Source organism: Python bivittatus, unplaced genomic scaffold (assembly GCF_059951505.1).
Source record: "Python bivittatus isolate LINGU-HERP-01145 unplaced genomic scaffold, Pbiv_v1 ctg000480_np1212, whole genome shotgun sequence".
Classification (NCBI taxonomy): Eukaryota; Metazoa; Chordata; class Lepidosauria; order Squamata; family Pythonidae; genus Python; species Python bivittatus.
The window spans coordinates 54769360-54783188 of record NW_028277075.1 but is presented as its reverse complement, the minus strand read 5'-3'; the positions used below and the strand labels follow the sequence as shown (position 1 = coordinate 54783188).

Below are 13829 nucleotides of genomic sequence, written 5' to 3'. Positions count from 1 at the left end.
ATTACAGCAGAGTTCGGATTTCTGAAGGACCAGGTTGGGGACAAATCCTCCTGGAGAAAGGTCTATCTATGTGGTCACTAAGAGTTCATACTTTGATGGCACATAATAATCAACTGCTTATTTTTACGGAAATGTAAGCTTCTTAACTAATTATTTTATATTTTATAAAATCTGTATAATGTTTTAAAGAGGCAATTTTACTCTAAATCAGAAAACAATTCTTATTTTTACTTGTTTGCATTCTTTAAATTTTGGATTTCAAAAGCAGTCTCCACGGTCTATGGTAATGAATATCCCATCATTTAATTACTGCTGAATATGATCACCAACCTATATATCATGAAACTGAACTGAAGATGTCCCCCCATCCCTTTTCTGCCATATTGGTTGGAGATCCCTTTTCTGTCACAGTGTGGGATAGTAGTTAAGGTATTGACTAGGATTGGGAAAATCCAGTGGAAGTCCACACTCGGCCATGGAAACTTAATGGATGATTTTGGATCAGTCATTCTCTTACAAGATTATTATTTTGGGATAATGAAAGGGCAGCTCCATATAATTGGCCTTAAACTCTTGGAGAAAAGGCAGTAGACAGAAGATAGCAGCAATGTATGTTACAACTCTTGTAGAATCAGCAGCATGTAGCACATATTACGTATCTCAGGATCCTGCAATACAATATACTCATTCCTACAACATACTAAGAAGAGATATTAAGGTCTGTGAGCAATATAGAATGCATTGATCCTGATGGAACAACGTTTTTGGAAGGGGAACCTGTTTTACACAACGATTTGTATGAATTTTAATGGATTTACTTTATGCTGGTGTTTTAATGATTTTAGAATTGTAAACTGCTAGAGTCTGGCAACTAGTCAGCATAGTATTATGAATGACTGACTGACTGACTGACTGACTGACTGACTGAATGAATGAATGAATATGAGTGAGAGATTAAAAGAAGGGGTTTTTTTGGTATCAGAATGGATGTTTGAGCCCAACATGTTTTTTTTCTAGAAAACCAGCACTGGTTTGATAAACATCTGACTCTTTCTGTATTATACAGAAGATAATTCTTATACACCAAAGCCATTTTAAGTGATTTTTATCTATTAGAATAAAAAAAAATGTAGACAGGGAAAATCAATTTCTACCACATGAGAAATATATGGATGCAGACATTTAATATTTTCACAGAAGTATCAAACAATAAATAGCAGTTGATTTGTTTTACCCAAGCATAATAACACTGACTGTACATCTAGAAAGAGATGGCCAGTTTTATAACCCAAAATATGATAAAGGTATTTCTCCATATTACATTCCCAGAGATAAACAAAAGCCAGGACAACTGATCATTCAATATCTATGGAGAATGAAACTTATTTTCATTTGAAGTAAATGGGTATTTTATGGTTCCCTATTATACAAAATCTGATATACTAATCAAAGGCAGAATCTTGCCAGACACACTACTTAATCATGTACTTAGCTTCAAGTTGTTTGTTTCAGCTTTTTATTTTTTTTATTTTGGATGCTGTTGACTTTTTTAATGCTTTGTAATGGATTTCCAGAATAATTAAGCCTTCAAATTCCAAAGGAATAGAATCATCATTTGGCAATCTACACTTAAAACAGGTCACTGTACTACAACATCCTGTAGTAAATGCTTTCTTGTGTGCTGTGAGACATAAAGGGTAATATACCAGTAGCTATGGTCATAACATTCTGAGACAATTAAGAGTGTGAAATACAGAACTGATGCTATGTCAGGTACTGTATTGTGTATTATAATTCTGTGTGCAATAAAAAAGGAAGTATTTCTCATTATTAGTTAATTGTGAATGTGTTGGGAGTGCAACTGCTTTGAGTATAATAAAACTTAATTTTCTAATGTAATTATATGGCTCACCTGGCAGTAATTAATTTGTTGAATTTCTGAATGCCAAATAATTGAAAATCATTTTGTACACAGAAATGAAAATCTCTATTTTAAAAAGTACTTAAACTTTTATTATGGTCTGATCCTGTAATTGCAACTTCACATCAGTAATCCGGAAACTGCAACGTTACATAAATAATCTTGAACCCTAATCTTCAACACTTAATGATACTATTTTTGTTCTTTGCATAGAATCAACCTTGCTGTTGTTATGCATAGAATGTTAACCTTGCAATATTTTCAGGCTACAACAGCTTGCTAAATTTGGAATGTCTGCAACGGTCAGATCCTCCATTCCATCCCAAATCATCGTCTTCCTGATTTAAAATGCCAAGACAATGAACTCTGTTTAGAAGCCAGCTACGTGAATCCTGTTTTTGCAAAGACCTTCTCTAAAGCCGACTTTTATCATATAGTAAAATACAATATACTTTGTATCATTTTTATTCTAATATAATTTATTTTACAAGAAAAAGATTTGAACCTAAATAGCACTGATTCCTAAGAGAATAAATCAATCATTGGTTGATAAGACAACTTTCCAAAACTGTTTATACATTATGTATTAATTATATTTCCTCCAGTATTTCTGACAGCAATGCATAAAAACCAAACGATAGATGAATATTTGACCTGGATGATTAAGCATGATTGCTTAAGAACATTTCCAATTAAGACTGGGCTGTATGACATGAATTAAGTGTGTATTTTAATTTATTTAAGATATCTACAAGATAATGTTTAAAATATAGATAGTCCTCAGCTTACAATCACAATAGGGACTAGAAAATTAATCATTAAGCGATGTAGTCGTTAAGCAAGGTATCATGTGACTGTACCCAATTTTACATTTTTTGCAGCAGTCGTTAAGTTAATCACACAGTTGTTAAGTGAATCACATGGTTCCCCATTGATTTTGCTTGCCAGAAACCTGCTAGAAAGATTACAAATGGCGATCACACGACTCTGGGACACTGCAATCGTAAATATATGCCAGTTGCCAAGTCCCCAAATTTTGATCACGTGACTGTGGGGTTGCTGTGATGGTTGTAAGTAGGACCAGTTGTAAGCCACTTTTTTCAGCGCCATCGTAACTTCAAACAGTTGCTAAATGAATGGTGATAAGTCAAGGACTACCTGTATTAGTAAGCCATACGTTTTCAAAATACTGTGCAAAATGTAAAAAAAAAACCCTACTGTTTGTTAATACAGTAATAAAACAATGTTTTAAGAAAAAACTAGATCAAGAATTCACAATTAAAATGAATTAACACTAATTAGAGCTCTAAGTCAATTATAAGCCAGAGTAAACAGGTGACACATCAATGCCTGCTTGAAGATTGTAATCATATGGTCTGGTAGACATCAATTAGAACAAAGTCCATAAATCGGATGTCATTACCAAGACAGTCTAAACATCATTGCCTGCCAGTATACAAATAGAACCTTCATACAGGTGGTTCTTGGTTAACAATTCATTCAGTGACCAGTGGTACTTATGACTGGTCCTCAAAGTTTAAGTTGTTGCAGTGTCCCGACAGTCATGTAATCACATTCTGGGCAATAGGCAACTGGCCCAGATTTCTGACTGTCACAGCATCCCACTATCATGTAATTGCAATTTGCGACCTTCCTGCCGGCTTCCCACAAACAAAGTCAACAGATAAGCCGGCAGGAATTTGGAAGCTGTGGTCACGTGAAGTCTTCGCTTAATGACCCATGGTGATTTGCTTAACAATGGTAACTGAGGACTGCCAGAACTGCCATCACTAAGCGGCGTGGTCATGTGACATCACCCTTTATGACATCACTTAGCGATGGAAATTCCAATCCCAATTACCATAATTAAGCAAGGACTACCTGTACTAACTTCTATAAGCACACACAAACAGTTTATGTAGAACAAACAATAACAAAAATTGTTGTACACCACCCAGAGTCACTTTATGTGAGATGGGCAGCTATATAAATATGATAAATAAATAAACAAACAAATAAATAATCGCTAAAGCATAGCTAATGAAAGGAAGGCCCGTTCTACATGATGTTGTTCACTCACACGTAATCTAAGCAGCATACTTTTCATTTCAGGAACAGCACTATCCTATCCAATAACAAAGAAAGCAGTTTTCCTATAAATAGCACCTCTATCTTATTTGAATTAAGTTCCACCTTGTCCATTTTTGTATAAATCTTTCAGTAAAATAACCTATCTGCTTCCATCCCAAACCTGAGTCTCAAACCAGATTGTTGTACATAATACAAATAGAACTTCTCTTTTGGCAGTCTTCCTCTAAATAACTACAATATCCTTTCTTTAACTAACTATTGCTGGAAGCAATTCAAACCTAGACCAGCTGTTTCAATATTTAAATTTATTTAATTCCTAAAGGAAACAAGATTTTAATTTAGATATGTATTTAAATTCTTGGTGGCCGCAATTCTTAACCACCTTAACTTATAAATGTCCACCTTAACTTATAAATCAGGAATATATATCCCAGAAGCCACAAGTAGCATTTGATATTGTTTAAGATCAGATGTCAACATTTGGTGGCAAAAAATTAATTTCTGGAGGTGCACTTTTTGAGGGTTTTTTTAAAATAACAGATAAAATAGATACCTTTGCTTTTAATCCTCTTCAAACCCTTGAGAAGACCAACAAATTTCAACTCAATTCTATTTGGTGACACCAATATGTCATTGCCATACCCTTTAAGCCATCAGAAAATGAATCTACATGAAAAAAATATGGCCCATGGCCACGAAAATGTTACCTATTCCTTTTATAACCTACATATCCCATACATCAATTAAGGTTCATCAAGGAACTTGAATTTTGGTGCTCTCAATGTACCAAAAGACAGAGTTAGTATTATAGGTTAGTCTGATAGCTATTCTTATCTCAGTAAAATAGGCCTGGTAGTTGGTATGAGAACACCAATTTTTACCCAATCAACAGCTCTTTTGTGTTCCAGGACTGATTTTAATCCAAAATAATTTATAATTTTTGCATGATCTTTTTCAAATAGATCTATAGGTCTCTTAACTGACAGTTACTGACACTATTCAAATTAAGATTACCCCTGAATTGACTGAAATCAAGTTTAAAAATAGGTAACTTGGCTTTCATTGTTCAAGTGAAGCCTTCAGAACTACAGTAGTATCATTTTTTAAACAAGTAAGGAAACATTGTAAGGTTCAATGAGCCTCTCTTCATTTTATTACAAATAACTATCTTAAAATATAGCATGTTTTAAATCTGCATTTCATACATCTGGCTTATGAAATAATAAAAATTCAAACTATATTTGTATTATTGACAACAAATGTAGGTTGGTGCTCTGGATGTTTCTCCGTTTAGAAACAGTGTGTTCTTCATGATGTAGACAGAACCTCCCTTAATTTCTGGCCAAAAGTGGGGAAAGGAGGACAAGTGAGTTACACATTGCCATTGCACAATGTCTCTATAAATTATCAATTTCTTTTGCAAATGTTGGTTGTTCTATATTTAGTACACAGATGGGAACAATTTGTTAAAATAGCTTGCATTTGTACTAACATAACTATATTTATATTTTTGAAACATTATTATACAATTATTATCCCACAAATGTTACTTTCTGTGTGACATCCAAAATTATTTATTGCATTAACATGGAATTCTTCATTAGTGGTCATCCTTGGCAGAAGCAGAGACTATTTCAAATTGGAAATCCCTCCTTTAGCAGCTGTGAATTCATGAATGCATGATTCTATCACACTGTTCTGTAATAAGGGTAAAGGCCTTAATTCAGAGCCAAGGAGGAACAGGATGAAAAGTAAACCTTTACTATTCCATCTTCAATTTTCCACCTATTCATCTGCCCACATACAATAGTTAAATAAAAGTGATGTTGAAAAGTATGAAAGGCTTAATAATTCAGTATTATTTTTTACATAAGCAGTTTTTGCTACATTAACATTTGAACTGAATTAAATATAACTGAAGTTGAAAGCTAAAGTGATGTACAAGAATATAAAAAGTAAATAAGATGTTTGTTGCTGTATTTGTACCCTGCTCATTTTCCTAAAAGTAAATTCAAGAGGATGAATTTTTAAAAGTGAATATTGAAAACAATAGATAAAACAACTTTAATAATCTAAAAAAACAATAATGCAATTAGAAATGCCCAAATAGTCAAGGGCTAGGAATTATCAGTGAAACCTTATAAATTCATGTTTTTACACACTACCTACAACAATAGAGTATTTATCTATCAAATCTATGTTGGCAGAGTTTTCTCAAAAACTGCACAGCTAACTGAGAGGGTGCAAATTTGAAATATTGTTCCAGATGAAGACCATCTGGGGCCCTTTAGTATGTGGAAGAAAGAATCTTCTATGGTGCCCAGATCCTAAGATCAGAGTTTCAAAATCCTCAAGGTCACCAAGCTACAAATCTTATTTTTCAATGGAGTACAACTCCCTCCAAGAGATATACAGTGGTACCTCTAGTTACGAACACCCCTCCTTACGAATTTTTCGAGATACGACCAGCTCTGGCCCCAAAAATTTACCTCGACTTGTGAATTCGCCTCGACTTACGAACCGGATCCGCGGCCATTTTCCGCCCGTTCCATGTGGTCCGCGGCCATTTTTCTGCCTGTGCCACATGGTCCGCGGCCATTTTCCGCCAATTCCACGTGGTCCATGGCCATTTTTCCGCCCGTTCCATGTGGTCCGCGGCCATTTTTCCGCCCTGCTGCATGGTCCGTGGCCATTTTACGCCCTGCTGCGTGGTCTGCGGCCATTTTCTGCCCGACACGTGGTCCGTGGCCATTTTTCCGCCCTGCCGCGTGGTCCGCGGCCGTTTTTCCGCCCCTGATGCATGGTCCGCAGACGCAGGAACGGATTAACGGTAATTACATTGAACCTTATGGGAAAATTTGCCTTGTGTTGCGACCAATTCGAGTTGCAACCAGAGTCACGGAACGGATTAAATTCGTAACTCAAGGTTCCACTGTACATCTATTCCCATGTGAGATAATACTTTATAGGGCCGTTCAGAAACTCAGAGGCTACTGAGCAAGATAGAGTTAAGGGCTTTATTTCACAACACAACTGCCAGAAGTTTTTATCTGTCAGGAATGAGTGGAAATAGCTCAGTCCAATACCACCACTGCTGAATGGCAAAAGAGATCCATGAAGCCAGCAGGGAGACATTTCTTCTGCCTTTTTTCCCCATCAGAAGTCATCTGTTAGATGAACCAAGATCAGTTTCATTCTAAAACCAGGCTGAAATGCCACCCATAAAATAAAAAACCAAGAAAAAAAATGAAGCCGAAATGCCAATATGCATTCATATCTCTGCCAAGAAATACTAATATTTATTTACATCTTTGAAACTAGGTGATAGCGTATCTGATCTTAAAAGTCCTTTTTTTTTTTCCCGGCAGAGGTCATACTATGACATTTTCAGTAATACTGAAATCTTTTCACTTTCACATAACTAAGGGCTCAATGTTTATCCTTTATTGTTCTGTTTCTATTCAACATTCTTTGACTACATTTTATTCAATGAAAGCCCAGAACATCTCCCCAAAGTCCTCTATTTGGCATATGTGTGTGGGGAGGAGTTTGGAACTTTTTATAACTAGTTTTTCCTCCCTTTTGCTTTACACTATCTCTACCAGTCCCAGTTTCATAGTTTTTATTTCAGTGACTTCAATTAATCAGATATAATGTACTAGATATGACAAATAAAACAATTATGTCTGGTTATATACAGTATCACAGATAGTAAATGAAGTACATTCAGTGCATGCAGAATACTTCCCATAAAGCTTATGCTGTGAGATGAGGATGCAAATATTTTTACAGCAAATCATTCAACAATCATTTTAACTGTCCCCCCCCGCCCCCAACTTGACTCTCCAAATCATTTGATAATAAAAACAATCCCAAGTCATAAAAAGGCAGAGGGAGCATTCATGGAATATGCTTCCTTCAATTCACAAGCATTTTAAATTATTTTTATTCAATTATTTGGTTCCAAAGGAAGTACAGGTGATATTAAATGTATACATATGAATGGTAGGTTGAAAATATTTGTCAATTTTTTATGTGTAGAATTTTACAAATCATCCTCCTAGGTAGCATGTACATTGAGGGCAAAGTAGTAGAAAAGACTAGAAATGATTAATTTTGTCTTCATTGTCAGTCAATGGGATGACCTATGTAATGGGTGTCAGGTTCGGTCAGCACGGGGCTTCGGGGAAGCTCGCAGCCAGACCACGCGAACTCCACCGGCGGTAGCTAGCGAGGAAAAGAGGAACTGAAAGCGCCGCTAATTAATGGGCCACCTGCGCCCAGCCAAACAGGAAAACCGCAGCGGAAGCTTTAACTATACACTGATAACGGCGCGAGCCAACAATGAACGGGGCCGCAGGCAGTGAAACAAGATCGCCGCGCAGCACAGAACCCTCGGGCTTGCACGTAACGGGGAGGGACCAACCCAAGCCGGAGGGGACTGCCAATCAAGGACAATGGACCCTGACCGAACCTGCCATCATGGACAATCAAGAGGGATTATTGGGGGGCTGATAATCCGCAGCGGTAACACGATCGCGGGGCGGAAAAAAGCACAGGAAGGGGGGAATATAACGAGTGATGCAATTGTACCAAGCCAGTCCTGGCTTTGCTTGTGACTGCTACGTTACGCATGAGTAAACCTCTTTTGTGAACCACACGTGTCACGGGAGTTTCTCTGTTGAACGGGGCAAACCTTACAATGGGAAGTCTTTCAAATATCTGAGAGCAGTTTTTAGATAAGAATATTCTGCAATTTGTCTTGTCAGTACTATGATTTGAGGGTAGTCAATTCTGCAATTCCAAAGACTTAAATGCATTTCCTGTGACTTAGGGTATATTCCTCCATTTCCATACAGGTAGTTGCTTAATGATCACTCATTCAACGACTGTTTGAAGTTACAATGGTGCTGAATGAGCAGTACTTACGACCGGTCCTCAAAGTTCCAGCCATCCCAGCACCCCCGGAGTCATGTGATCATGGTCTGGGCACTTGGCAACTGGCTTGCACTTATGATGGTTGCAGTGTCCCTCAGTCATGTGATCGCCATTTGTGACCTTCCCTACCAGGTTCCCACAAGCAAAGTCAATGGGGAAACCGGCAGGGAAGGTCGCAAGTAGCTTGGGTGCTCCCCACCTTGCAGCAGGCACCCCAAGCCCTGCTATGCTTCCTTGCATCCCCTTGTGCACCCTGCAGCAGCCACCACAAGCCCTGATGTGCTCATGCTGTGCCACACTGGCCTCTTGCACACCCTCTCACCCCTGGCAGCAGCCACTTGCCTGCCTGCCAGCTTGCTTGCAAGCTACCTGCGACTTCCAACTTCCTGCCGGCTTTCCCACTGACTGTGTTTGGTGGAAGCCGGCAGGAAGTTCCTTGCTTAATGACAGCAACGGGGAGTGCCAGGAGTGCGGTACGAGTGATGCGGTCACATGATATCATGGTTTAATGACTGCATTGCTTAGCAATGGAACTTCTGGTCCCAATTACCGTTAACTGAGGACTACCTGCATGTTTATTTTAATCTGAAGGCAATCTACAACAAAAGGAGAACTACAGATTGGCTATGATAGAGCGTATTAAACATCTTTACTAACTTTAGTTTCTATTGCCTGCTTAAAATAAGTAGACATTTATGTAATTAATCATGTTAATTAACATTACACATACAAACATTCTGCTAAGGAAGAAGTTGCTAAAACAAGCATACCAAATATTTATAGCTTGATTAATCATGGAATATTCAATATACTTGTTTTGAACACAATGTATGCTTTAGATACAACTTATTAGATTTTGTTGTCTGTTGTGGTATACATTTTAAATTTACAGTTTAAATTTAAAAGAGCAAGGTTCCTTCAGTGTTTTGGTTCCTAATCCTAGGTTTATAAGTGGCTAAATAATTACAGTGAAATTGTAACCAAAAATAGAAATAAGCAAATGCCTTTAAGCTATTAATCATCACATTTTAGAAAAGGTAAATAATTCCTGCTGGTATTTCCTATCTTGTGCTGCTTTGTCACTTAGAATGAGGACATTAGATTCAGCTGTGGACTGAAGCAGGAATAAGGGGCCTTAACAATTTCATTGCTAAACATTTGTTCATGCAAAATTATACTGCTTTTTCACTTCAACTTAGAAAGATAAAATTACCCATCTGTTAATTTTTTAAGAGAAAAGCAGCTGGGATGGAATGGGATGTTTCAGCAGACAAGGAGCTAGACAAAAAAGGCTTAGAAATCCTAGACTTTCACTGTAAAAGGAAGCTCTCATTAAACTCAAAACCATCATAGAAATGGACATTATACACAAGTTGGAATTTGATCAATATAGGATAAAATTACTTGCCCTGATTCGGAAAGTAATTCTGTTGCAGCCAAACTGCATTTGGTTCCTGGATCTATTCATGCCAATATTTGTATGTAGAATTTCTCCCTGGCTTGGTTTATAAGAACCTCCAAATAATCTATCCTGTATATGATCACTGAGATCATTAACACTTCATTTTTGTAAGTGAAGTTTCCTGCTTTGTTAAAGAAGACTGTGATGAGGCCTTTGGTAAAGAAACTACCCTTGGGCCTAGTCAATTTTAAATCCAATTATTGGATGTCAATATTCCATTTTCAGCCAAGTTGTTGAAAAAGCAGCAGCACTCCAGCTCCAAGATTGCTTAGCTATAACATATATTCTTGATCCTTTTCGGTCTCAGTGTAGGCCTGGATTCAGCACAGAGATACTGATTGCCTTGATGGATGATCCATATTGGAAGATTTTATTTTATTTATTTATTAATCAGATTTATACGGCCACCCATCTCACAAAAAGTGACTCTGGGTGGCATACAACAATCAGTAAAACAACAAACACATGCAAATGTAAATACATAAAAAACAGTAATTATAAAAATATAAAAAGTCATTATTAATAAAAATATTATCAAAAATTTTAAATATACAAACCACACAGAGTAAAAAGATCAACCACAATGGAGCCATTGAAGGAGGTCTCTGGTTCCCTGGGACTCCTGAGGCCTGGTGACACACCCAGGTCTTGAGGGACTTCCAGAACAATAGCAGGGATGGAGCTAACCTAACTTTATGTAGGAAGAATGTTCCATAAAGGGGGCATCATGGCAAGAAAGGTCTGCTTCCTGGGATCCACCAAATGCAGGTCACTGGAGGATGGTACCCACAACATGCCCTCTCTGTCAGATTTAATGGGACGGGCTAATGTAATTGGGGAGAGAGGGTCCCTCAGATAACCCAGCCCCATGCCGTGAAGGGCTTTAAAGGTCAAAACCAGCACTTTGAATTAGACCCAGAAACAAACTGGCAGCCAATGCAGCTCATGGAGCAGAGGTATAATATGTGCTCTTCTAGGAGCACACATAACTGCCTGCGCCACTATATTTTGGACCAACTGAAGCTTCTGGACACTCTTCAAGGGCAGCCTCATGTACAGCGCATTACTAGGGCATGAGTGACTGTGAGCAGAACCTCCCAATTCAGGAAGGGACACAATTGGCACACAACACAAAGCTGTGCAAAAGTCCTCCCAGCCACAACTGCCACCTGCATTTCAAGCAGGAGTCATGAATCTAGAAGGATCCCCAGAATGCACACAGAGTCTATCTGGAGCAGTGCCACCCCATCTAGCACCAAAGATGGCATAGTCCTAGAACCAGCAAGCCTCAAAATCAAAGCCACTCAGTCTTGTCAGGGTTCAGCTGAAGCCTGTTGTTCCCCCATCCAGACTCACAGTCTCCGTGCATCAGGTTAAGATGTCCACCACATCACTTAATTCAGCAGGGGCAGAGTTGTATAGTTGGGTATCATCAGCATACTGATGATCCCCATCCCATGGCAATGGATGATGCGGAAACACTGCCGTTAATACTGCTTGATTTCTCAATGGCTTTTGACACTATTTACCATGATATCATGTTCAAAGACTTGAAAGAGTAGGGGACTGGAGGTGCAGTGCTTCTGCTCCTATCTCTAGGAAAAAAATAATACTGGCAGCTATCCTGTGGGAACCTGCAAGGTTGCAGAGCTGTGCAGTGCTTCTTCCAAAGGCACTTCAAAGTGCACAGGAGACTGCAAATGCAGCACCTGTCTGCCACACCTTATTTATTTATTAAAACTATATCCTGTCTTTATGTATATCCAATACTGAATATGGCTTACAGCAATTAAAATACAAAAGATAAAATATGAGAAGAGAAACAATACAACTGGGGAGGGTATTCCATAACCAGGAGGCTATATGGAAGGTTTTTTTGCATATACCAGACAGATGAGTTTCTGTGAACCAGGGATCTTCAAAAGGACCTCCAAGTAATCAGGCAGGTTCACAGGGGGAAAGGTCAACACTAGCACTTTAAATTAGGCCCAGTAGACAATCAGTACATTAGTTACCAAACTACATGCTGTATTTTGCACCTTAAAGAAACCACAACTTTTTCTAGAACTACTATCAAACAGCTTGATTTTAGTTCAGTCTTAGAATTTTGTCCCCAGGTGGAAAGATAAAGTATCAATGTATCAATCCCAGGTTTGTTTTTATCTCTCTCTCTCTCTCTCCCCCTCCCTCCTCTGGGGGAGATGGGCGGCATATAAATTTAAAAATAAATAAATAAGTTGAATATACCCATTTCTTGATGTCAGATCTACCTATCTTGATAGACCTGATACACACTGCCCAATCACCAGAACTTTGAGAAATCTTAGATCTGTTTCCTGATATTACCAGCCTTTTTTTAAAAAAATGGGCAATGAGGTATATAACCTATAATTCAAAGGAAAAACAAATAATTCCAAGAGAATTTATGCACTATAAAATTTTCTAGAAGTTGCTGGAAAAAATGCTTATCAACAATGTAAAAATAAAGCTCCAAATTCTAGGCAAGAATATCCATTTCTCTCCATCCCATCTGCAAAAGACAACTCTCATAGATTCCCCAGTACTCTCTAGATAATGCTTACCAATGCTTTCAAGATGAAGGGAAGGACTAAAGTTCTGCTTTCAATGCAGAAAGTTTTGTATTTAACCCCTGATCACTCCAGGTGGGGCTGGGAAAGACTCCAATCTGAAACCTTGGAGAGCTGCCACCAATCAGTGTAAACTACAAGTGGATAGACCAGGATCTAATTCAATAATTAATAGCTTCCCATGCATTCACTTTATTACTGTTGTTATTTAGATTATATCTGTGATGGAATGGAATTATGAAGGCCAAGCTCAGGGAGATAAACATTTTCTTAGCTCACCAGAACCACGTGGGAGGAACAAGAGAATGAGACTGGCACCTCACTGAGGAATTCACACTGTTGTGGCTGGATGACTTTGGGAACTGGGGTTTTAGTCTGGGAAGATTCTTGCTAGAGGTTGTAGCTAATAAACATAGCTGGATTGAATTGGCATTGTCTCTTGGAGTTCCTTGGGCTAGGCCTGACATTAATTTTTGCTAGAGGTAGTAGGGAAGATTGAAGGAGGATTTTATAATAAATCAAAAAGTATTTACATGAAGAACATCTTTGCAACTATTTTAATTTCATATAACCACTTTGGGAAAGATGGAAAAATTGATACCAAGAACCAACTTATTATTTAAAGTAATGCAATTCCTTAAGTTACTGTGAATTATAATAACTTTTAACTTCTGATTTATCTAACTCATTTCAGAGGAGAGAAGAAGATGAACTCAATACAGCCAGTCAGGAACCATACTGATTCAGTTATAAAAAATGAAGGTTGAGATCATTAGTAAGTTATAGGCAAATTATGTTCTAAAACACACTACTAGTAATATGATTTTTT

The 13829-nt window shown here is 37.8% G+C and overlaps 1 protein-coding gene across 3 annotated transcripts in view; it reads right to left on the bottom strand.

Moving 5' to 3' along the window:
* Positions 1 to 13829, bottom strand: part of SBF2 (SET binding factor 2) — a 270236-nt gene that overhangs the window by 125592 nt on the left and 130815 nt on the right. The gene's annotated exons all lie outside the window — the stretch shown is intronic.